Source organism: Cygnus atratus, chromosome 9 (genome assembly GCF_013377495.2).
Source record: "Cygnus atratus isolate AKBS03 ecotype Queensland, Australia chromosome 9, CAtr_DNAZoo_HiC_assembly, whole genome shotgun sequence".
In the NCBI taxonomy this organism is placed as follows: Eukaryota; Metazoa; Chordata; class Aves; order Anseriformes; family Anatidae; genus Cygnus; species Cygnus atratus.
Window position 1 is genome coordinate 15,723,278 of NC_066370.1, and position 23,108 is coordinate 15,746,385.

The 23,108-nt window shown below is 48.8% G+C and overlaps 1 protein-coding gene across 32 annotated transcripts in view; it reads right to left on the reverse strand.

The window, feature by feature from the left end:
• Positions 1 to 23,108, reverse strand: part of LPP (LIM domain containing preferred translocation partner in lipoma) — a 336,723-nt gene that overhangs the window by 269,096 nt on the left and 44,519 nt on the right. For 30 of the 32 annotated variants that reach the window (XM_035544617.1, XM_035544627.1, XM_035544633.1 and 27 more), the window contains one exon: positions 2,805 to 2,904. The gene's annotated coding sequence lies outside the window, so the exon portion shown is untranslated. Of the gene's footprint in view, positions 1 to 2,804; positions 2,905 to 9,659; positions 9,818 to 23,108 lie in introns of those variants that run through there. The other 2 variants (XM_050712540.1, XM_050712538.1) reach the window with 1 other exon arrangement.

Here is a 23,108-nt window from a genome sequence, read left to right on the forward strand (position 1 = left end):
CACATGCTTCCGACATGAAGTGTATTTGCTTCCATGATCAGGCTCTATAAACAGACCATTTCAACACAGCGCACTGGTGTGGCTTTCAGACACTGCAGGTTAATGCTTAAATAACAGCCTGCTGCCTTGCAGCCTTGCTCCTCCTGCTGCTCTCACCCAAAGAAGTTAATTCTGCTGACAGGACCGCAGAAACATCGATAATATACCATTACACTTCCTGACAGACAAGCAAGGTTCTTGCCGCTGGATGCTGCCAGCCTCCTCCAAAGAAAATCTTCCTTAGGAGCCATCTAGGAACTGCTTCAATGAATATTCACGATGGGGAAAACCCAAGCGGCTGCCCACCAAAACCTGCAATTCCCAAAGTGCTCAAAAAATCACAGTGAGCTACCCACACTCCCTCCTCACAACACACTGGGACTTTCTTAAGCAGTGCCTGCAATGCACGCCAGCTTGCACGCGGAGCAGGATGTTTGTTCTCAACTGCATGGAAGGAAAGGGGACTGCTTTGTGGGACACGGAGCTCACAGCAGTTCCACAAACCTTGTCTGCAGGTGGAGGCAAGGAGCATAGCATTAGAAAAAAAAAAAAAGAATTTTCAGTTGCAAAATCATCCCAATAAAGCTACGGAATTGACTGAGCTTGCACCTTGGAGAGCTGGGAGATGCACCTCAGGGCTCCTCTGCCCCAGTTTTGCCCCAGCACGAGATGCCAGACTCCAGATCTTCAGGTCCAGCCAGCAAGTTCACCAGCTGCACAGCTGCCATGTGCTGCGAAGCTGCAAGGCAACCGCTCCCATAAAGGTGGAAAGACTCATCGCTGCCACGTTAAGTGAGTCTTGTCATTATTTTCAACCCTACAGGGAAATCTAAATTGGACCTTGGCATATTGTTTTCTTTTGCTAAGCAGCAACGTTTGAATGTTAACTCTGATCCTGACAGGCATATTTATGGAGTATTCTTTGCAAATAATCTTACCCTGACCAGTCCAAAAGGTTAGAATCATAAAAAATAACAGCAACAACAACAATAAAAAAAGAACAAGGCTGGAAAACCATCAGTGCCATCGGCACAACCCCTCAACTTATTAGCTGTCCTTGCAATAAGGTGAACAGCAAGGTCTTACATTTATTTGATTGACTGAGATCAAAAGATCAGGGGGCATACAGTAAATTGTATCCTTCCATGAATGCATTTTGCTTTCAAGATTTGAGCAGGTAGTTGCACGAATTTTGAAGCTCAAGAGGAAAAAAAGATGTACAAAGGTGACTTCAGAGAAAGGCATCCCCTTACTTCTCTCTCTCTTGACACCACCTGCATTTCTTAGAGCTATTTGAAAGTTTCTTCCATGTTCCTGCACCACTGGGACACAACAGCTTATCTCGGCTAAACAGAAGATGCTAACAAACAATAAGACACTCAAGTAACTCTAGGGGAGACACCAGTATTTGCTGACATTAAGAATGAAAGGCAAATGTTAGAGAAAACAAATGAATCCCGAAGTCCAAAAGGAGGCTGAAGAATTTCCCATTCATCTTCAGGTGTCCTCAGACACAGAAGACGTATCTCACTATCCTTCTTAGCTGCACAAGAAGATGAAGCACCCAAACTCTGCTCCTCTGGTCATGATCCCTCAGAAGTGCCAGGGCTGCCTGACCCCTGGCCAGGTTTGTCATCTGCAGCTTCTGGGGGAGCAAGGGAGAAGCGAGGGAACTAAACGAGCAGCCATCCTTAGGACATAATTTCAACACCCAGCTGGTGAGCTAGCATTTCTAAACACAGAAAAAGCCTGCTGTGTTCACTGTCAAGGCAGGACAAAGAAACACAATGGAGAACAGGAACAGAAGAACAAGAAAAGAAATATGAAACTGCCATCTCATCAGCCCTGGAAACACAGAAGAAAAGCAATCATTTGGTTCCTGTGTATGTGTTCCACACGTTATTTACATTTTGCACAGTATACCTCAATCTGTAGCATTGTCCTCTCACATCAGAGCAACACATGAGACTACAACCTGAAAGTAAGATTAAAACCCTTTACAAGGACCACAGATGAGACCCAAACTTGCAAGAACTTGCTACAAGGGAACAAGAATTGACACAACCTCCTGTTTTTATCGCAAGGTTGGATTACATGCCAATAACCAAGGACTGAACTCCTTTTCCACGCGTTTGCACTTCACTCCAGAGGGACATCACCATTCAGTAACAAAGACACTGAGCACAGCTATTGCCATAGATTCAAAGCTCATCATCAGACCAGGCAGCTCCCTCTGCACAGATACTTCTCTTTTTCTTTTCGATCTGCTGCAGATAGCTTTCCTTTTTACCTTTTAAGTTTTGAATAACGTTGTCAAGATAAGAATTACACTTTCTGCAATTTCTAACATTCAACGGGTTAGAAGGACTCTCCAGAAGTCATCTAGTCCATTTCCTCACCACACAGAAGGATCTGTTCTCTTAAAACACGTCTGATGGAGCCCTTCTAACTCATTCTTAAACCTTTCCAACAACTGAAGCTCCATGAGCTCCTCAGGCAATCCATTCCAGTGCTCGGTTATTCTTAATGCAAGAGATCATTTACTAATGTCTCATCTAAATTTCTCCTGCTGCAACTTAAGCCTGTGATTTGTCTTATTTACAGTAAGTGGATTTACGGTTTGTTCCCTCTCTCCACAAGAAGTTCACTGTTGTCAAAATTTACGAACCGAGGCACCAGTGAGGCTTGCCCTTTCTTTGCCATTCTGCTTCTGCTCAGAGCAGATTCTTAGTCTTGTGTCTCTGCTGGTGTATTTCTTTCCTTACCCCGTGAGAACAGGCAGCTAGGATATCACAAGGCTGTTTCAGGAGAAGACGCTCACATCCAAAGGCTGATGCATTCAGGCACACCCAATTATAAACGACTCTGAAAAAAAAAAGAGGTTTGTTTTTAGGATGGTAGGCACAGGGTCCAGTAGTAAACCGACAGCTCTGAACTGCAACTTCTCCCACCCTATTATGTAACTTTCAAACAGATCTTCAAAAGCAACATCAGAGACTACAGATACATCATATGCCACCACTCAAACTTAGCCACATTTTCTCTGACAGCCACCATAAGGGTTTGATAAATCTTTGTTCCAGGAAACAAAGTGCACCGCTGCCTTTGCATAAAGTCCTGCCAAGCTATAAGCAGTACCCAGTACACACCAAAATCAGATGGCTCCGACTCCAGCACTGTGACAGAGGACAAACCTGAATATTGCCACCGGTGACTTTATTTTCAGAGTCACTGAAACCAACAGGGCAAGACTTCTCATCCACTCTGAGACTTGAGTGTGTGTAATTATGGGATAGACCCAAAGGAGAAAAGTTAGATTTGATTAAATACTGAATAACTTTTGTGTTCGCAACATACGTCCTACCTCTCAATCTTCTGAATGCTCTAGGTAGCAAAAAGAAATCTTTCTCCTGAACACAAGGGTTTGGTGGAAAAGGAGGAAGAACAAAGAAAGGATTTATATGAGCAGCACTGGGAAACACAGCGGAAGAGTTCTGAATAGCAAGAATGTCCCAAATTTCAGGAGAAAACAAGCAACAAGGGAAAGCAGGGATAATACATTTGCCTTCTTACATTTGGGGGCTCTCAAAAAATGGGGGCCACGTAGTAGCAATCAATTTGCCACAACAGTGGATCACTGTTCAATGGATCACTTTTCGCATCCCACCCAGTCTAAATTTCTTTCTCCGCTTAACAGGGGCTGCTCTTAGACTCAAAGTACCAAGTGGAAACTTTTTTGGCCAAGATCCACTCCTTTTGCCATCTGCTGTGAAAGCAAGATGTCTGCTGCACATCAGGGGGTAAAAGTGCCAACGTAACAACTCAGTGCCTTCTCTCTTGCCCATACCACCCACCAACTTTCACTACCTTTCACTACCGTACTTTGTCCATATCCAGATTTCCACTTGGGATTTTTTTTTTCCTTAATCCGTCTCAGCTGTCCTGGACTTTTGCTTCCCTTGATCATCTCTCTCTTACCAGTACAGCACTTACAGCAAGCCCCACTACTGTCAGCACAGGAAGGTGACACTCTCCTGTTTAGCACAGATTTGATAACAGAAGTGGTGTTTCCAAGGATAAAGACAAATACCTGCACCAATAACATCCCTACAACACACAGTAGCTGCAAAGAACCAGCAATAAATGCCTTCTACTGAAAACGAAGAACTCAAAGAAACCTCAAATATATGTATGTCCAACTAATGAAAGAATTTAAATATATGTCCATCCTTGAGAATGCAAGTAGCTTTGATAATTTCAACAGGACCATCTGTAGGATCAGATATATTACGTTCCGACATACCAGTGAGAGCTATGGATGTTCAGCAAAGGATACAGGTGTGAGGAGTGCTTCCACCAAGAAAACACAACCATTTCCACAGCAGGATTGTGGCTGTTGAAAACCATGGAGTAGTATTGAATGGCAGCCCAGGACGGGGAGCCAAGAAGACTACCACACGCAACTGAAACTGCCAAGGGATTAAGCTAGACCAAATGTAATTACACAAACTGGAACCTGGCCAGGGTACCGGCTGGTTTAAGAAAATTAAAAGAGGTGTTCAAAAGTTTCAGAGATAGAGTCCTTCTTCTGTTAATTATTTGGTGAGTCAGTCGCTGAAGTCTCGGTACTCTGGGAGGCTGTCTGAAAAAGGGGAAAAAATGAGGCATAAACTTAAAAGGCATTAGAAGCGATTAGCAAAAGCCTTTGTTCTCCATGGCAATGCTCACTGCGCTGGTGCGCGAAAGCCTTTCATGTTCATGCTGAAAAGTGGCCTTAGTTCCTTTGATACTTCTGGGAGGAAGCGTTTAAGTTTACAAATATCCCGCTGTCAGAAGTTGCAGAGAACAGTCGAGGAACTTCTGCGTGTCCCAGCCGGGTCGCGTCCAGCTCTCAGACTTGCAGCGTCCCTGCTGCAGGGACGAATGCAAACAAGGACGCAGGGAAGCTCATTTCGACCTGGAGAAAGGTTCACCCTACTTGCTAGGGGTGTATAGAAGCCAGGTGGCGTGGAAAACCAGGTTGCAACCATGTGGGACAGTGGGCTCCTCACTTTCTTGCAGCTTTTGGAAGATAGGAAGCACGTAAAGTGGGCAATGGTAAGGAGACCAGAAAGGGTGCTTCATGGTCAATACGATCCTCCTGAACGGTAAGATGGAAGTCACATAGATCGTGGAATTTTTTTCCAGATATTTACTGCTGTGCTTTTTCTACCGAAATAAAGAAACAGAGAGACCACATCCAGAAGGGATGAGCACTAACTGATTGACGTGCTCTGTTCGATCTCTGAGATTTGTACTACAACCATAAGCAAAACATGGAGTTTTTTGGAGAAAAAAAGAAGTTGGCCTTATAACTCTCAGTTTTGGCACCTGAAAGTACTAGATGTAGTAAACGCCTCTGCTACCTCTGCATGTAAAATTCATCATTAGAGCTACACTCATTACTGTCTTTGAAGCAGTTGGATTTGACAGTAAAAGCAGTGTGGAATTGGAGATTAACCTCTTTGGGTAGTTTATTTGGTGAACTGTTCAGCTGATGCACATTAAATACACCCATTTTTTGACTGATGTGAAAATAAGGGAAAGATTAAACGGCAATCTTCCCAACAGGTGCCATACACCACGCGTGTTGAGTGGCACCGTTTCCCCTGGAAGCGGCGGCAAGTGGACACACAGCCCAAGGCTCTGCCAGATTAATTTCGTGCATTTCCCCCAAAAAACAAGCCAGGAAAAGGCAGGCGTTTCACAGCAGAGAGCAGTGCAATTTGTGAGAATGGTCTACACATAGACGGATGCAGCAGCTCCGCTCCCTTTGTAAGGAACAGACAAGGGGGACAAGTCCAGGAGGGGACAAATGCTGCCGTGCACACCTTGCCCCAGCCCAGTGGCACCTCGTCCTCCCTGCGGCACCCGCACTAAGCAGCACCGGAGCCACAGGCACGGGAAGAAGTCCCTCTGCTGTCTTGCAATGGGGTGCAGAAGCCAGGGGCAAGCAGCCGCAGGAAAAGCGCAGTCTTTACTGCTCTTGTGCAAGCCGACGCTCTTCCAAAATGTCCACGTGTAGCCAAATGGTCTTCGAGAAAGCAAAACCACACATGGTTCCAGTCCCTCATCTCTGGCACTCCTCTGACAAAAGGGTTTCGGGCTGGCCACCAAGGGGACAAGATGGCCAACGTGGCCAGAGCGCACACATGGAGGTCTCCCTGTGACCACAGCAGTAATTAACCAACCCTGCTAATGGCCTCCGGCACCTGGTACGAAGCACAGGGAAATGGCACAGGAAGCACTAATGCCAGGCAGAAAAAGATGGAGTCGCGGCTGTTTCTCAAATAAGAAATTTTTGCCTAGATTACTTATTATTAAAAAAAAAAAAAAGTTTCAGCAGGCAGGGACATCCTGTTCGCTGTATTAAATTAAAGGGATGATTCAAGAGGGAACAGCTTTCAGGAGGCAGAGGGGGAAAATCAATTTCAGGTTGCTATGGACAACTGGGCTGGTTCCTGTAAGACTAAATCTGATTCAGCTCCGTGAACCTGACAGCGAAACATTCCCTGAAATACAACGCGCGCACGCTCTCTAAATAAATAAATACAATAAAACACACGCTCGTATCACCTCCTGACTTCTTCCTGCTGAACTAAGGACATGCTCGAGCCCGCTAACTGCGGCACGCCGGCCTGGAGCTTTGGCTCAGCGGTGACTTTCTGACTGCAAGTTCAACACCTACCGCTGCCTTACAGGGAGAGAATGTTCAGTGGCAGGGTGGCATTTGGCAAAACGAACCAGAGCAGAACCGAAACAGAAGTAACGTCCTCCATCTGAGCAGCCGACTGAGCACCTCGCAGGGAGGGATCGCTGGGGACAGCGCGGTGGCCACGACCTGATGGGGGTCTTCTCTCCATACCTTACAGCACGATCGTTTTGAGCAGGCTTGAAGCACCATGCCCTCGCCCTGCAGCGAAGCAGGAGCAACAATCGTGCTCCACAAGCCTCTGGTCCGGAGCTGGCAGGGAAGCGGCTTTGTTCCTACAGCCCCGCAGCACCCTGCTGCATCGCAGCCGGTCCCGGGGCAGGACACCAGCACGTCGGGGTGGGGAGAGCTGGACGCTGGGCTCCAAACCCCTGCTCGGAGGGGCTGGAGCAGAGGAGCTGAGGTACCTGCTTTTGCACCAGTAGCTGTTAAGCGACCAAATAAATCCATCTCGATCAATCCCTCCATCAAGACAACAGGAAACATTCCCATCCTACGGTACTATGAGTCTTAATTTTATGGAGCAGCTGATGTTTTTCCAATGCAAGGTACCATTAAAATACAGGATTTTATTAGCAAAATCAATGATGTGTGCTGAGACAGTCCCTCACGGCTTTTAAAAAACATCTATGAATAATTATAAAACTGATAGCAACAGAGAACACTGTGCAATTATTGCAGCTGTTTTACAGGATTCTCTAATAATGATGGCCCCTACTTCTGGTAAGACACCTTATGGCAGTACCACAAAAAAATATAAATAAGTAAAAAGCAACAAAAGCTCAGCATTCCCCTGCACTTAGAGGGTGCAAACATGTTGCCTGCTTTGTGTTTATTGAATTTTTTTTTACTTTTTTTTTTTTTTTTCCCAGCAAGAAGAAAACATTCTGGAAAACAAAACATCACAACAATTACGGAAATATTTACCAGTTGCCTGCCCGGTTCTCCTGCTCCACCAGTTCCAATGTTTTGTTGCTTTAGAAAAACAAGCGGGGGAGATTATTCCCTTTTAAACCTAGCAGAAATGGAAGCAGCAAAGGAAGGCTGTGGCCCTGCAGCAGCCACAAAACTCACGATGCTCCACAGCCACGCGCACAGGTCAGGTTAGCTGCAGCACCTGAAAGCCCTCCGCAAGCAAACCAACCCCTGGGGACACTGGAGGAGAGTCCCAGGTATGGCAAAGTGCTCAACAACGCACTTACGTGGAGCGGAGCCAAAAAGTGACACCTGTCAGTTCTACTCCAAATGTTTCTGCTTTGCACCCATAGCTACACGTTTGCAAGAGCCCAGGGTACACAGTGAGGGGGAAAAAAAAAATCAAGTCTCTTTACTCCACCTGGCTTTAAACAACCTCCGGATGTGTGTGGGGATGGATGAGGAAAGAGTGGCAAGAATACTCAACAGATGTTTTCATTAGCATAAATTTGCCATTCATTCCTCTTTCTTCTACCATCACAAACTCCCCTATTATCCTCGCCGGATAATTTACAGTGCTTGTTGCAGAGTACAGTCTCTGAGAACAGAGACAGCACACACTCGGTAATGTACAAGTTCAAAGAGCTGAGCCACGCATGACCTGCCAGCAGCTTGTTGCTATTTTCTTGCATATATAAAAAGAGCTTTGCCTTCATGCAGCGCTGGAACTTGTCATCATGAAACACCCTCCTATTACAACATGGCCCAGAGGAGCTACTATTTCGGGTCCTAATAACGTGCTTGGTTTTACAGGAAAGCATGAAGGCAAGTAACATGGAATAACCCAGATGTCAGGCACAGAAACAGATGGGCTCCTCACAAAGCTACACAGATTGCCTCAGCCGAGCGCTGTCACAGCCCATCCTCTAGCTGGGAAAGCACGGTGCTGAAGTCAGATGAAAGGAGCACGTGAAATTAAGCAGCAGCATCACCTCCACGAGGCCTGCGAAGAACAACAGAGGGCTGCTTTCCAGGCAGCCTGAGCCCAAGGCAATAAAACATGACTCAGTCGTGAGGCTGTTCTTTCCCTGACCAGAAACACCTGCTGGCTAAGCGACACTCGCCCGGTTCTCCACCTGCTTGGCCCCACGAGACGCAGGCAGCACCCATGGAAAGGTGCACGAGGACGCACGGGTCACATCCATGGTCTGGGGAAAGCTCTCCCCTGGGGAGTGCACATGGGGCTGGCTGGAGGAGTCTCTGCTAGAGTGGCCGCAGGCAGCGCCGTGATTCACTCTGCTGTGGCTTCCCATCCCCAATTTGCCTTCCAAACAATCTAGGAAACCACAGCACCTGCGGTGGTGGTTGGGCTCCGTGTCGTGCGAGGTGTCTGCGCACACGCTGAGTCAGTGGCAAAGCCGGGAGGTGATGGACTGGCCTGACCTTCCTCATTCAAACTCACGGGAGGATGCAAAACCCAGGCTAACAAACCAATGCTTCCGAACCCCAGGCACGTCTGGAGAAATCGGGACCCTTGGTTAATATATATAGGGCTGGTGCTTCGTACCTCAAGGTCTGGGCTCGCAGCACAGCCCCAGAGCAGCCGGCCATTCATGCGGGCAGCTATCTGGTGCCGCAGGCTGAAGCCAGATTATGAATGAACTCCCAGGATCGATTCCCTTATCTATCCTCCGCCTACCACTGACTGGAAGATGCTATTCAGGGAAAATATAATTTAAAGGCGGAGGCTAATGATGAATCAAGATTGATTTTTTTGGACAACCAGGACAAGAAAATAAATGCAGTTGGAGTCTACCTGCTCGCAGCTTGCCAGGAGTCATAGCCAGTTTCAGGACAACCTGGCTCCTCTCCCCTTCCTCGTTCCAGCCCTTTTCCCTGCTCTGTCCCCCACCAAAAAAAAAGAAAGACCCTTGTAGAGGAGAAATTCACTTACACAAGACAGTCAGTGTTCCCTGGAGCCAGCCCGATGCTGGCCCTGCTAAACAGTACAGAGTGACTCAATGGATGTGCAGAGGGCTCACTTTCTGAGAAAAGCAAATTCCAAGAGTGCAGTTGCAAGGAATGCATTGTATGTCTGGTATTCACGCTGCGCTCTCTTTTCCTGTTCCTTTTTTTTGCCCTATAAGGAGCTGAGCACAGCCGGCTGGGCTGGGGAGGGCAGCGCTGCGTGCTCAACGCCTCCCCACTTCCGACTTTGTTTGTCTTTACTGGAAATCCGATCAATCCGTCTAGGAAAACGGCTAGTGCATACACAGCAGGGTGTCAGCCTCAAACATCACGCTGCTGACACGCAGGACACAAAGAGGAGGAAAACTGAACCACACCAGCCTAGCAAGGGTTCCTATGAAGACGCATGCACATGTGCACATGCACGAGCAGTAATTTTCTTAATTATATTGTTGGGAAGGGGGGTGCTGACTTAAAAGCCAGAAACTATTGTGGCTACAATCCTAAAGGGCTGTTTCCCATGCTAGCAGCACTCCAGTCCTATCTGTGCTGGAAATAAAAAGCAGCCTGGCCTTCGGCACATGCAGCTGGGGCTGGGAGGGTTACGTGACCTCAGCACAGAGAAACACATCCTCTGTAACGCACACGGGTTGGAAACAGGAGTGTGAGACTGCATTAGAGATGCAAATTGCTGGGAGTTTTTCTCAAGTCCTGACAACCTCCAAGTTAAAGTCCATTGCAGCAGCTTCAGAAGCAGACTGGGATTTCCGTATCCAGGATGCAATTAAAATATTACAGTGTAAAAAATAAAACCTTTTTGCCATTGCTGCTTCCTCAGTAATCAACAGACTATTCCTGGGGGCACTCAGGATTTTGCAGAAGCAGAAAGGCAAAGACAGAGACACTCCACCTCCGAAGGCAGGAAATCTTGGATCACAAATACCCAGGAAGAGTCTGCATCAACTCCCATTTCTCAGCACGTCAGTATCAGAAGAGCTCTCTCATTTAACCCTGCAGAGGAGAGCAGTGGCAACAACTGCAGAGACCACGCTAAGCCATGGTGGGCCCAGCAAGGCCACGCTAGAACTGACCAGGAAGAAGATGGAAAGCCTTGAAGAAATCAGCAGCTTGGCCCATTTCCCCCCGTGTCTTGCCTTCGATGCTGGCTGGTTCTCGATGCCTTAAAGAATGATGCAAAACCTCCATCACAGGCAGGCACGCAGTACAGATGCCATCTTATTCCAGTGTCCGAAAGAGAAAAGACTCACTAAATCCTGAGGCAGGAGGCTCAATATTGTTTCCAATTTTATTTTGTTCTTTTGCCAAGAGTCATTAGCACTGACGTTATTCTTTACGTGCACAAAAGCATCCAGGCTACCTTTGGATCTTACATCATCGGCATCAAAAAGCCCCACACTCAATTACAGGTTAGGTGACAGAGCTGTTTGTTCTTGCTTTTGGTTTGTTGTTGTTTGTTTTGTTTTTCTCACTTGTTTCAAAATTCTCATCTTTCAGTTCTGACTATCGCATGTGTCTGCATGTCGGGACAAGGAGAACAGACCGACCAAGGCTGCCTTCCCACACTTCTGCTTACATACTCTTCACTCTGTGCTTTGAAGAAGATGATCCCAGTGCTTTCAGTCCCTCTCCAAACACATTTAGAGGGCAGGACATTGCCTGTCCACAAGTGGGATGCTTCCCACCAGCACCACGCTGGCTTCCCTCCATGGGAAGTGAAGGATACTGTCCCATCAGACTACAACATCAGATGCCAGAGCCCTTTGCTCGGCACCAGGACCAAGCCCACCCAACCACCCCATCCTGTCCTCCCTCCTCTGCCAAACACGCCAAGTCCCATGCCCTCCCCCGCACCAGCACCGTTGGCCCAAGCGAAAAAGAGGAGTGGAAATATTTTGCCATAAACTGGGTGAGCTGGAGGAGAGAACAAACCAGGACCAGGTGGCAGGACCAGAAGCAGACGGGAGGCACTGCAGGACCAGCAAAGCTGCGTTCCAGCCGGGGCAGGCACCCTCACCATCCGAAATACCCGTCCCGTGCTGAGTTCCCTGCACCAGGGAAGGGGCTGGGCAGCAGCCAGAAACCTCTTCACCCAGTTCTGCTGCTCACAGATTCATTACACCGAAATACGTAATGGTCTACCTGCAGCCCACTGCCTTCAAACGGAGCCAGGGATGCTCAGAAGCACCCAGTGGACTGGCTTGGATGAAGACACACAGCTGAAGCTCCTCTGGGGGAAGGGAAGGTTTCGAGCCTCATTAATAACAGCCTGAAATTAAAAGCAGAGCTTGTAGTACAGCTGTGATTCCAGCTACCCTGCTGCTTGTGTTAACAGTGTGGCTTTATTATGGTCAGGGATTAAAACCAGCTCCAACAATTAAAAGAAAAGAGAAAAAAAAAAAAAAAGAGAGAGATGGAAAGAAAAAGAACCACCACCACCAAAAATCAGTAAAACACAAAATTCCTGTGGGCTGGAATGATTAGCAAAACAAAGTTGCGTGCCGCGAGGAGCAAGAGTGAATGCTTCCTCCCCCGCTGCCCAGCAGTCCCCTTTCCACACCCGCCCATCGAGCCGCCCCGTCTGTCCCCCTGTCCCCGGGGAGTCACCCAGTGCCCTGCGAATCCAGCACGAGCCACCACCGCCACTGGTCCCCGCAGGATGTCACCTCCTGCCCCCGAGCGGGCGCCCCACTAGCATGGCGCTCCCACTGTCTAAATGCTGCAGCATTAAAGACCAAAAGGGAAAGGTCTCGCAGTCGGTGCCTAATGCGCCTGCAACTTCTCAGGAGCCACCAGCACTCCCGGAGCAGCCGGAGGAGGAGGGAGGAGAGGTGGGGAGGATTAGCAGGCTCGTGTGGCTGCTCGAAGAGCCTGGCCGAGGAGGGCTTGCTCCTTCGAGGTGAGCCGGTTGCCCAATCCTTCCTCAAGAGGCGAATACCTGGCGTGCTGGACACGTTCCTGGAGAGCAAAAGGACAGCGATGGGATGGCGCGCATCAGGAGCCCGGCCGGGTGCCCGATCCCTGCCGGGCTGGGGGAAATGCAAATAGGAGAAGGAAGCAGCAAGAGTTTAAGCATCTCCTTGGACGGTCTGTTCTCAAAATTGATGCAATGCTGATCTCCAGCAGCCGAGAATTTGTCCCCTCTTCCTCTGAAGTGAGGGGCTTGGCTGCTGTCGTTTGGAGCAGATCCAGGGTAAAGCTGTGACAAGGCTGCCTTTGTCGGCTTGGATTTTAAACAACTGGAAATTTAGAGTGGGAGAAAAACAGGCTTAAGCATCTTGAAGCGAACAGAATAAGAAGCCAGTGGGAAGTTATGCTAGGAAAAGGATGAATTAGCCTTCCCTCAGTTTGTCACTGGTTGCTATTTTCACCTATTTATTTAAGGGTGACCCCAAAACCGCAGGTGAACGAATGCCCGTATTTCTTCACTTGTCATTCAAAGCTGATGTGAAATATTGGTAAATGGGAGAGAAAATCCTTTCTTCCTACGCCAGCCCAGAGCAGGGAAGCCTCAGTTTGTTGTGTCTTGATATGCGAGTCAATGTCTTAAAGGGCTCGGTCAACACTGGAGAGAAAGTAGGCTCACATCTCAGCTTTATGTAGATTAAAAGCAATAAATTCACAAGAAAGAGACCTCCCCGCACCTCAGCACGCACAGCAGGACCTGCTGCTCCCGTCTGGTTATGGTGGGCACGGAGGCAGGAGGTCCAAAGGCAGCAAGGAAGAGATGATCGTTTATCCTTTGTTTTACTTTTACCATCATTACCACCAAAATTGCCACGGTTTTACTTTGACACCTTTCATCTCCACCAGGACAGGATAAAACCAAAGGCGATGTTTCCAGTGAAATCACCAACATACGCTGCAAAGCTACTGAAGACCACAAGTCCCTTATGGGCCCAAAACCTCACACAGGAGGCTCACGCTTGCTTTCCCTCAACAGTGCTTCTCCTGTCTGCCCTCACAGGCTTGTCGCCCAGGAGCTCTGGAGTTCAGGATTTCTCTTACCTCTTTTGTTGTCGTTGGTTTTTATTTTGAGCAACAGAAAGTGCTGAAGCTTCTGCTTTGCATGCAAAAGCAAAGAAGAGACAGATGTGGTCCTCACTTACAGAAGGCCTTCTCAATCCTCCTTGGCACCCCTGCACTCCTGCAGAGCCCGAGGAGGTCCCCTGGGTGCACAGGAGAAGGGGTCCCCGCTGGGTCCCTGCAGAGGTGGCTCTGCCAAACCACGGCACTTAGCAGAGGTGACAGCAGACACCACGCAGGGCACGGGGTGGGCAAGCACAGCCACAGCACTGCGGAAGGAAAAGGTCTGGTCAAGCCCAGCCTGCCCCACCACCGACCAAAGCCACCTTCTTCGCGCTGTGGCTACAAACCCAAGGACGGACACAGAGTTGTGCCCGATGAATTCAGAGCTCCCCCACCAGCGACGTGGCTGTGGGATGACACACAACGTCTCCGCTGTTTCTGGAGGCAGAACGGCAGATTCAGGTGAGGTTTTGCTGCTGTAATGAAGGATGATGATGCTTGAACCAAACAAAGAGGATCGGCTATATGACAATGCGTGTGTCTAGGCAGCTGTTCTCAAAGGCATGCCAAGAACATTTTACACCAGTTAAGCTCAGAAGCTCTAAGCCAGGCTGTGCGAACCCTTTAAAATTCCCTTCCCTGTAGCGCTACAAAGCGCTTCAATAGAATTGCACTTAAAGCCGTGTCTGCAAAAATATCACAGCTAAGGTGGCAAGTCCCCAGCAACCACACAGCTGTCCGCACCATGTCCAGGGCTGGTGTGATAGCGTAAGAAACCCCAAACTGCCTTTCTTTTTCCCAGCAGAAGTCTCCAGCCCTTTGAAAGCATTTAAACTAAAACTAATAAACCCCACGACACACTTTCCTTCTCAGACACCAGAGCACTTTCTAAATACCAAGGTGACTGCAACCAAAAGTCACTGTGGCTTAGCAAATTTGGGTGAATTGACTTCCCGGCGGTTTCAGCTGAAGCGCTTTGCCTCACGCTTGCAGTGGGCTGGGAGCACACGCAGCTGCTGCACCGCTGAGCTGCGATGGTGCACCACCTCCCTGCAGCATCCCCACTTTGCAAACGGGAAAAATGGAACAAGAAACTACAAAGGAAAAAGAAAACACATCAACGACGACGACCCCCACACACAACCCAAGAGATGAAGTCAGAAGCTATGCTGCCCCACCGTGCTCACTACTGGATGGAAAAGAAGGGGATGCTTGAAGGACGTGGGATGACGGCTGCACCGGGTACAGGCTGGCAGGAGGCAAATGTGCCGGGGTTTAGAGAAAGTGTTTTGGGCCAGGAGGAGCTGAGCTGCAGCCACAGGGCACGTGGCAGGGCTGGCATGAAAGCTCAAGAGCTCTGCTGAGGGAGGAGAGCTTGTGGTGGGGCTGGAAAAGGAAGCAAGGATGAGCAATAAGTGGCCCCCACACTCCTCAGCTAGTCCCAGAAAAGTTTCAGACTACTGCAATCAGCCATGCTTTTCATCAGACCATTGGTAACCTGCACCAGAGGCAGAAAAAATAGGGTGCCACCCAGCTACCCATGAACAGGAGGTGGAGCCCATGGCGTGTCTCATCTAGAAACGGCCAAGATGTGCTGCATAGGCATTTGCACTTGGATGATTCAGATCCTGCCCTTACACAATAGACGCTACAATCTCCATCTTACACAGAGAAATTGCCTTGAGAAAGATCTCCTCTCTTGCCCCAGGATTCATCAACTCTTTACATCACAGACTTTTGGATGCAAGTAATGTCCAACCCTGTACAGACTGATGGGGATCGATGCAAGGGATGGCATCAGAGCTGCTCCTTCTCTCAAGAAGCTGCACTGTCAGCACCAGTGGAAGAATTACACCCAGCACTGCCTTCCCTTAGAAACTGCACCAACAAACATCCGAGCAACATCAGGATGGACCATATATATCCAGTCCTCATTGCCCTCCAAATTTCTTCAGTTCGAACCCACCCCTCCCTCATCTCCTCTGACAGAAGGACCCCTGAGAGAGTGGCCTTATTTTCTCCACTAATGTTGAGGTGCTGCTGACACGCTGAGGAGGAAGGTGATCCCCTTCCCGAGCTTCCAGCTCTCAGTGAAAGAACCAGTTATAGCTCAGGGTGGAAATCAAGACTGCAACCAGCGGCCCTCATGATCTTAAATAGCTCCAGAATTAGCTTGGTAGTGTTATTAGGATTTATGAGGTTAAACAAGCTAATATATCGATCCTACCAAGGATGTAAAACCTTGTACCTAAACAATGGAAGAATACATTCATTACAGATGTCATAACACACCTACAATAAACTATTACCGCATTTCCAGGGAAAGAGACTCAGGCACCTGTAGCAGTAGTGGGTTGTCAAATAGACAAACTACCACAGCCAAGGAAAGAACTCACCTCTGCCCCATTTTCCAGCCTATCGCACAGATGTGTGCCCCCCAGCTACCCAACTCTTTTCTTCACTAAATGGCAAACCAACAACCCTTCTACGGTGAAACCTCAAGCTTTGTTTTCCTTTCCCATTTTCAGGTGTGCTGGCCAGGAGGAGCTAAGGGGACCTGTGATTCGGTGCTTCTCAGAGACGTGGCAGTCCCGGACAGCACCTCAGGGCTGGTACCTCGGGGCGAGGAAAGCCCCGAGTCGTGTCCTTCTCCTGTCCAAGTGCCACTTGTATTAATGGCACTTAAAATGGACTTTAATCATCAGCTGAGGACGTTCCTCAGGAAAGGGGGTCACCAGGCACCTCTACATGAGCAAATACCCTTCTCAGAGCGATCTGAAGCTGGAAGGTCTTGTTTGGGCCAACACTGGCGAGGGAATATGATCAGAAAAGCACCTAACGTCACCGCCGGTCTTGGCAAGGGAGGATTTACTACAGTGAGGACTAGAAAGAGGATCTGCCTGGTCTGGAGGCCAGAGGTCCAAAAGGCAAGCCAAAAAGTAACTCGTTCCCTTTCCTAACAAACTGTGTTTTCAGCTGGAAGTCGCTTGGCAGCTTTCCTACCAGAGGATGCGGCAGGTCAAGACGAGGGTTCACTCCCGGCCAGGCCGAGCGGGGACACGAAACACAAGACCAGAGAGCGCTCTGCAAACAAGGGCTGCAACACCACGAGGACTGCGTCTGCGGGGCTCCCCACGGACAGCAAGGGACGCTGCTGGCCGTCGGGAAGCGCTGACTTGCAGTAGCACAGGGACGGGGTTAAGCACCGAGGTTAGGCACCCAGCTGCACTGCATCTGCCTCGTGAGCACCTCTGGTTTTCTCTTCACTGGGAAAATTAAAACGCGGTGGCATTCTGTAAGAAAATTGTCACTTAAACTCCTTATTAAATGTAATTTCCTCTCCCACCCTTTTTCATTAGCGACACTTGAGCGTTCATCAAATCATCCTGTTATTTCCCGACAAAATGTTAGTCTTGTTATGGAGAACTTACATATTAGCACTCTGCGAGTGCAAAAAGTTCCACCAAAAATCAATTCAGAAGCAAAGCATCCCATCCACCTGAATGGGAATTCACTTAAATAAGCCTCACACACAGGGAAACCCATAAGTGCTTGGGGAACAATGGTTCTATGGGAAAAAGACACAGCAGTAACCGCATTACTTCTCCCTTTGAAGCAGTAGCTTTCCACTTAAATATGATACAGTGCACCTGCTTATTATTCTTGTTACACAATATCACATTCAAATCCATGCTGCAAGCATCCCACTCATTGCAAAAAGACTTCAGGAAGGGGAAAAAAAAAAGACGTTAAAGGAAAGCAATCTATAGTAGCACATTACACCACACCAATTTCAAGCAGGCTGTCATTCTCATCACACCAGACGGCATTTTAACTCCAACAGTATCCTTCGGTGAAACATCCTTGTTACTGCCTTCTACTTGCTATGCTGCGCCCTCCTGAAATGAATGGTACAAATTCTCTTAGTCATTTCAAAAGGACGGCGCTGCTCAGAGCGCTTTAACTTTTCACATCATCTTTCCCAATAACTCGCAAAGCACTAAGGCCAAAACAAGCATTTTTAAAGATGGGATTAAAAATAAATAAACCGGCACCTGCCTTGGGAAGGATCTACAAAACGGGGCTGGGGATCTCAGCTCGAGGGAGACGCATGTACAATCTCAGATCCAGGCCAACTCAGAAAATCACTTAATTACATGATTAACTTTAACACGTGCTTAAGTTGCTTTGACTTCCGTGGGACTTAAGCATATACTTATGTGCTTTCCTGTACAGAAATACTCTCTTAAATCAGATCCTGTTTTGAAGGGATGCTGCATACATACACCCACGCACACTCACGCACGCACGTGCAGCTCGTGCCCTCAGGAAAGCTCTGGCTCCTCAGCCCAGCTGCAAATCAGACTGCCTTAAATTTGTGCCTACCTGGGGATGGAAATGTTTCAGCCCGAGCTTTAAATACCGAGCCTGAGGTTTAGAAACACCTCGTTTGGGACAGGGGCTTTACGAAGGGCCAGCTCTAGATTTTAGACGCGGTGAGTGACAGAAGGCGCTGGGAGGACCTTCTGGTGGTCACTTCTGAGCCACTCTGCCTGCTGGGGCACGGCTGTGCCATGGTGGAGAGGGCGCAGAGCACAGTGCTGAGGCCAGATGTGCACAAAGAACCACAGGGAACCAGCAACCCACATTGCTCCTGCAGTCGCTGCCTTGTAACCCAACACATCCCCCCAAAAGCTGGCGCTGCCTCAAGTAGGCAACTGCAGGGCTAAGAGTAAGGAAGGATGCAGAAGCCGGCAGAAAGCATGTTTTAGCCCTACGAGGGGGGCTGAAGGACTACAGCAGTGACTGAAAGGCATCTGAACTGGCCCTATCATTAGGGAGCTCTGGTTTTTCAATACACAATTTGAACCTCCCCAAAACCCCTTTGCCCAATCCCTCCCCTCAGCAGCTACTCTCTTGCTATTACAGTTAATTGCAAGCACATCGCTCCGACAGCTCGCCTCATACAAAAGAACTCCTACTATGTAGGAGCCTGCTTTTCCCACTTTGCCCATTCTCGTTGCGATGCAATAAATTATTATTATATATGTCGGTTCTGCAAACAACTAAAGCATCCACGCTGAGTGCCTGCGCAGGGGCATGCTGTTTCTCAGTGTGATCCGAAATAGCCAAGATATTAAAATCCCACAAAGAACTGTGTTTCTAATGGAAGAATTGATGGGCCAGATGTTGACACTAATGATTATTTTGCTTAGCCTGGGGCAGAGCCCATACCCTCTAGGTCTGAGGGCTTCGCCCTTCCCCGTTCCCCTATGCCCGCACCGGGGTCTCGCTGCCCCCACAGCTCACAGGGTGCTTGCCCAGGAGAGCGATGCACAGCACCCCTCCCAGGCACCAGCCCTTCCCCAGGGTTAATCATTGCTTCCAAAGCACCCCGAAAACGGATCAACGAGCTCTTCAGTGCTGAAGTTAGCATGGGAGAAGAAACATTGGGCAGTAAGTTATCCTGTGCTGCGTTCAGGTTTTGGACTCCACCAGCCTGATGGCTCCACGCAACCTTCCTCCGCTTGGGGAAGCCCCAGCTGAACAAAACCCAACTCTCTCAGGAGCCCAAGATGCAGGTTCCTGAGCAACCTCTGGATCCTGTGTCCACTGCACTAGCATCAGAAGTCAATTCAGTCTCAAAATCAAGCCCTTTGCCATGCTGCAAGAAGGGTTCAGGACAGCAAACCACCCACTCCCAGTACATGTAAGACTTCTCTGGGATTGGTGTCTGATTGAAACCCTCACTGGCCTTTTTAAACTGCTTTTCCCCATTGCTCCCCAGCTCCAGGATCAGTGGAGCTGCCTGACGCAGCAGCTTTGTGGGGCAAGCATCAATTACCAGGGCTGCTGCATGGAGTGGCCCCAAGCAACACCGTTCCCTTCCCCAAGGGGCCTTTCCCCCACTGTGGGAGTCGCTGCACCCTGTGCAATGGGCTCCTGCATCTCCAGCAGCACAGGGGCTTGTGAAGTGAGGAGGATGACCCCTGTGCAGTGACGAGGGGGTTTGAAACTGGCGGTCCCTGTGCATTGAAGATGAGATGCACAGTGACGCCGTGTTGCTCCAACCGAAGGCTAAATGCCTGTCTTCTCCCCTCAAAACACACAGACGTGATATTTCTGTTGGGCAGAGGAATTCCAGGAGCTGTGAGAGCCCAGGAGGAGCGCAGATCCCTGTCTGGACAGTGCCTGACAAGTCGCCCTGGGGAAGCGCTACTTGCAGAACCAACCAAGGAGGATGAGCCCATCACATTCTGTGCATATACCAACTGCTGAGCCCGCTCTGACCCAGGACCCGTTTACATCCATTCCACGGCGCTGTCACCATACCCCTCTGCGACTTTCCACTTCAAAGCCTATCAAGGAAAACTTGATCAACAAATTCAACCAAGTATCAATAAATGGTAAGACCTGAGACAAATATAGATTGTTTTTGGACCTGTGTTTGTGCCATGCCCCTTGCCTGCATTTTCAGTATGTTAATGAAAAACAAACAAACAAACAAACAAACAAACAAACAAAACAGAAAACAAAAAAACCCACACACCACTGTTTTTCAGTAGTTTCTCTCTCTCCTGGCTGCTGAGGGAAAGATTTGCTCAGAGCATTGGAGAAACTGACAACTCTGAAACACAAAAATGATAGCATAAATCTATTCAACATGAAACACAACCAAAACACATGGTTTCCCCAAATTATGGTGTGAAATTTAGATAGAAGGGAATGCATTTCTTTTCTCTGAAGCCAGTGCTGTCCTTTCAAACAGCGCTTTGCTCGCCTGAAGCACGTGCCCAAGCTCCCCAACACTACGCAATTTCCATCTTCAGTCTTTCAGGATTTATCCGTTTAAGCTGTGAGAGAAGGAAGCGCGTTACGTCCTGCTGACAGCACACAATCATGCGCGTGAACACAGATGAGGACGAGGTGAGATTAGGACAAGCTTGCAGGGATTTAGCCCGGTAGGTTATTTATTCCGTGACAGCACAGATTAAGAGGGCTGACCGCCCCTTTGGCCTTACAAGTGCTCATGTGAGCGAGTGAGCATTTGGAGGGAAGGGGAGGAGGTGTTACCATCCAGGTAAATATCTCAATAAAATAAACAGAGAAGTGGCACTTAGCACTTGATTAGTAGGGCATCTCCCAGGATCCTGGTACAACTTACCAAGAAATGCTCTTGTGAAGCCTCCCAGGGATGGATCGGTCCCGGCTGACAGGTGGATATGGTGACTCAGAGGGACCGAGCGCCCAGCCCAGGATCTCAGGGTCCTCACCACCTCAGCACCACCACCTGCAGCCCCATGCTCCCAGTCCCACGTGGCACAGACCTGCACAGGACATGCTCCCAGCACCTCGCTCGTGCCCTGGTCCTGCTGGACCACACTTTGCTGAAGCTCTCCAGGAATTAAGCAGTAGCAAACGGGCAGCCTCATTCCTCCTGCCCTGTTCTCACCGTAAAGTATTTCTCTCATTTCTGAGCGACTGGCTGTTCTCTCTCGGTTCTGGTTAATATTATTTGTATCTTAATGCTTTCTAGGAACCATTCCAGCTTTACAATACAGCAAACGCCACGCAGTAGAGGAAACAGCCTGCCTGGCCATGCTTCATGTACATCGCTTTAGGAACTGGTTCATGCGGCCAGATAAACTGCCTGCCCCACGGCCACAGCTCCCCCCACGCACACAGCCCCACTGGGGCCGTGCCCCGGTAGGTCTGAAGGTGCCTTTCACCAGGGGTGACGGTGGGCTGAAGTCTGGAGTTCCTCCAGAAATCCTCCAAGGAGCATGAGCAAGCAAACTGAGAGAAAACCACAGCAGCTCGAGATCAAAGGACTTTTTGGGTTCTGCTTCTTACTTGCGCACGCATTGGGTATTTCCCGTTTTCTTCCTCTTGCTCTCACCAACAGCAGGTCTTTCTTTCCACAGCCATCGCTGCCACGGAATGCTCCTGACCGAGGCTGAGCACAACGCCCAGGAGGAGGTTTCCAGGGCACCACTTACCAGAAGGGGAAGCTGATGCACAGAAAAACCTGGGAGCTGGGGGTTTGTCTGTTTTGTTTTTCCCAATCTTCAAGAATCAATTCACTTGAGACACTTGATTCTGGTACTGTGACCCTTATATTTTACGCATTTCCACTTGAACTCCACCAAATCACAACAACAGACACAGGCCTTCTGGGAAGCACTGAAAGAGCCCAAAATTACAAGAGAATACAAGACAGAGCTGAAAACAGAAATCTTGGATTTTGCCAGTTCTCAACTCAGCTCACCCTAGAAAAATCTTCCTCTGTCCCTCAGAGATGGCTGTTATATGAGATACCTAGGAGACTCTCTACAGAGATGTTTCCCCAGGCCATAAAATAGCTTTTGTTTTAAATCAGCCAGAGCAGAGGCACTTTGGGGTGACATCCAAACCAACTGCAGGTAGCCGGCAGTGTCCCAGGTCTGTGTGGAGCAAGGGGGGTGACACTTGCACACAACAGAGATTTGGCGTACAGATGAAATGCACACAGGAGCTGGGGCTGTTTGCTGTTTCATGAAGGCCTTTGGGTCAAATAGAAAAATAAATAAATAAATAAATAGGGATAATCCAGGACAGCAAGCAATTATGTTCACAGCCTAACCCGTATCTACAGCCCCAAGCTCTGGGGAGGCCGCATTGCCTCTGACAACCTCAACACAGCGCTCCCCAGCAACTCCCTTGCCCTGAGTTTCTTCATTACCCTAAGGATCATGTTAGTTCCCATGAGGAACTTGCAGAACCAGACTGGAAGGGACCTCTGGAGGCCATCTGGTCCAACCCTCCGGCTCGGGGGGGACACCCAGAGCAGGCTGCCAAGGACCACTTTCAGGTGGCTTCTGAAGATCTCCAGGGAGGGAGATTCCACCACCTCTCTGCGTGGAAATCAGACCCCAGCCACGTGCAGCTTTTTGCACAGGCTGGGTTTGTCCTGGCACCCGATCGAGCCAAAAGGACTCATTTTACTTTCTCTCAAGCAAGAAGCTGTTTCCTCCACTGAGCCAGGATGTAACCAGATCAAAGATTTATAGGTCAGCTCCTCGTCTGCAATTCCACCTCCCGTTTGCAGTTTGTGCATTATTTACTCTCACAAAGAGGAGGTAAAAGAAAAAAAAAAAGAAAGAAACTGAACCCAATCAAGGAGATCCACTCTCCAGGACAAGGACAACAAGCTAAAAAGGAGAACATTCACTGTCACCGGTCAGCCTCGGGGAGGGAAGCTCAGTGTTACACCACGTTAATTATTTACCCACAAATTTTCTCAGGAACTTGTAACCCACACCCAGCATCTTCGAAGCACGTCTGCAGGGGGCAGGCAACAAGGAGGTCAGGGAGGTAGAGGTGGAGGAGATACCTTCAATCAGCAGGT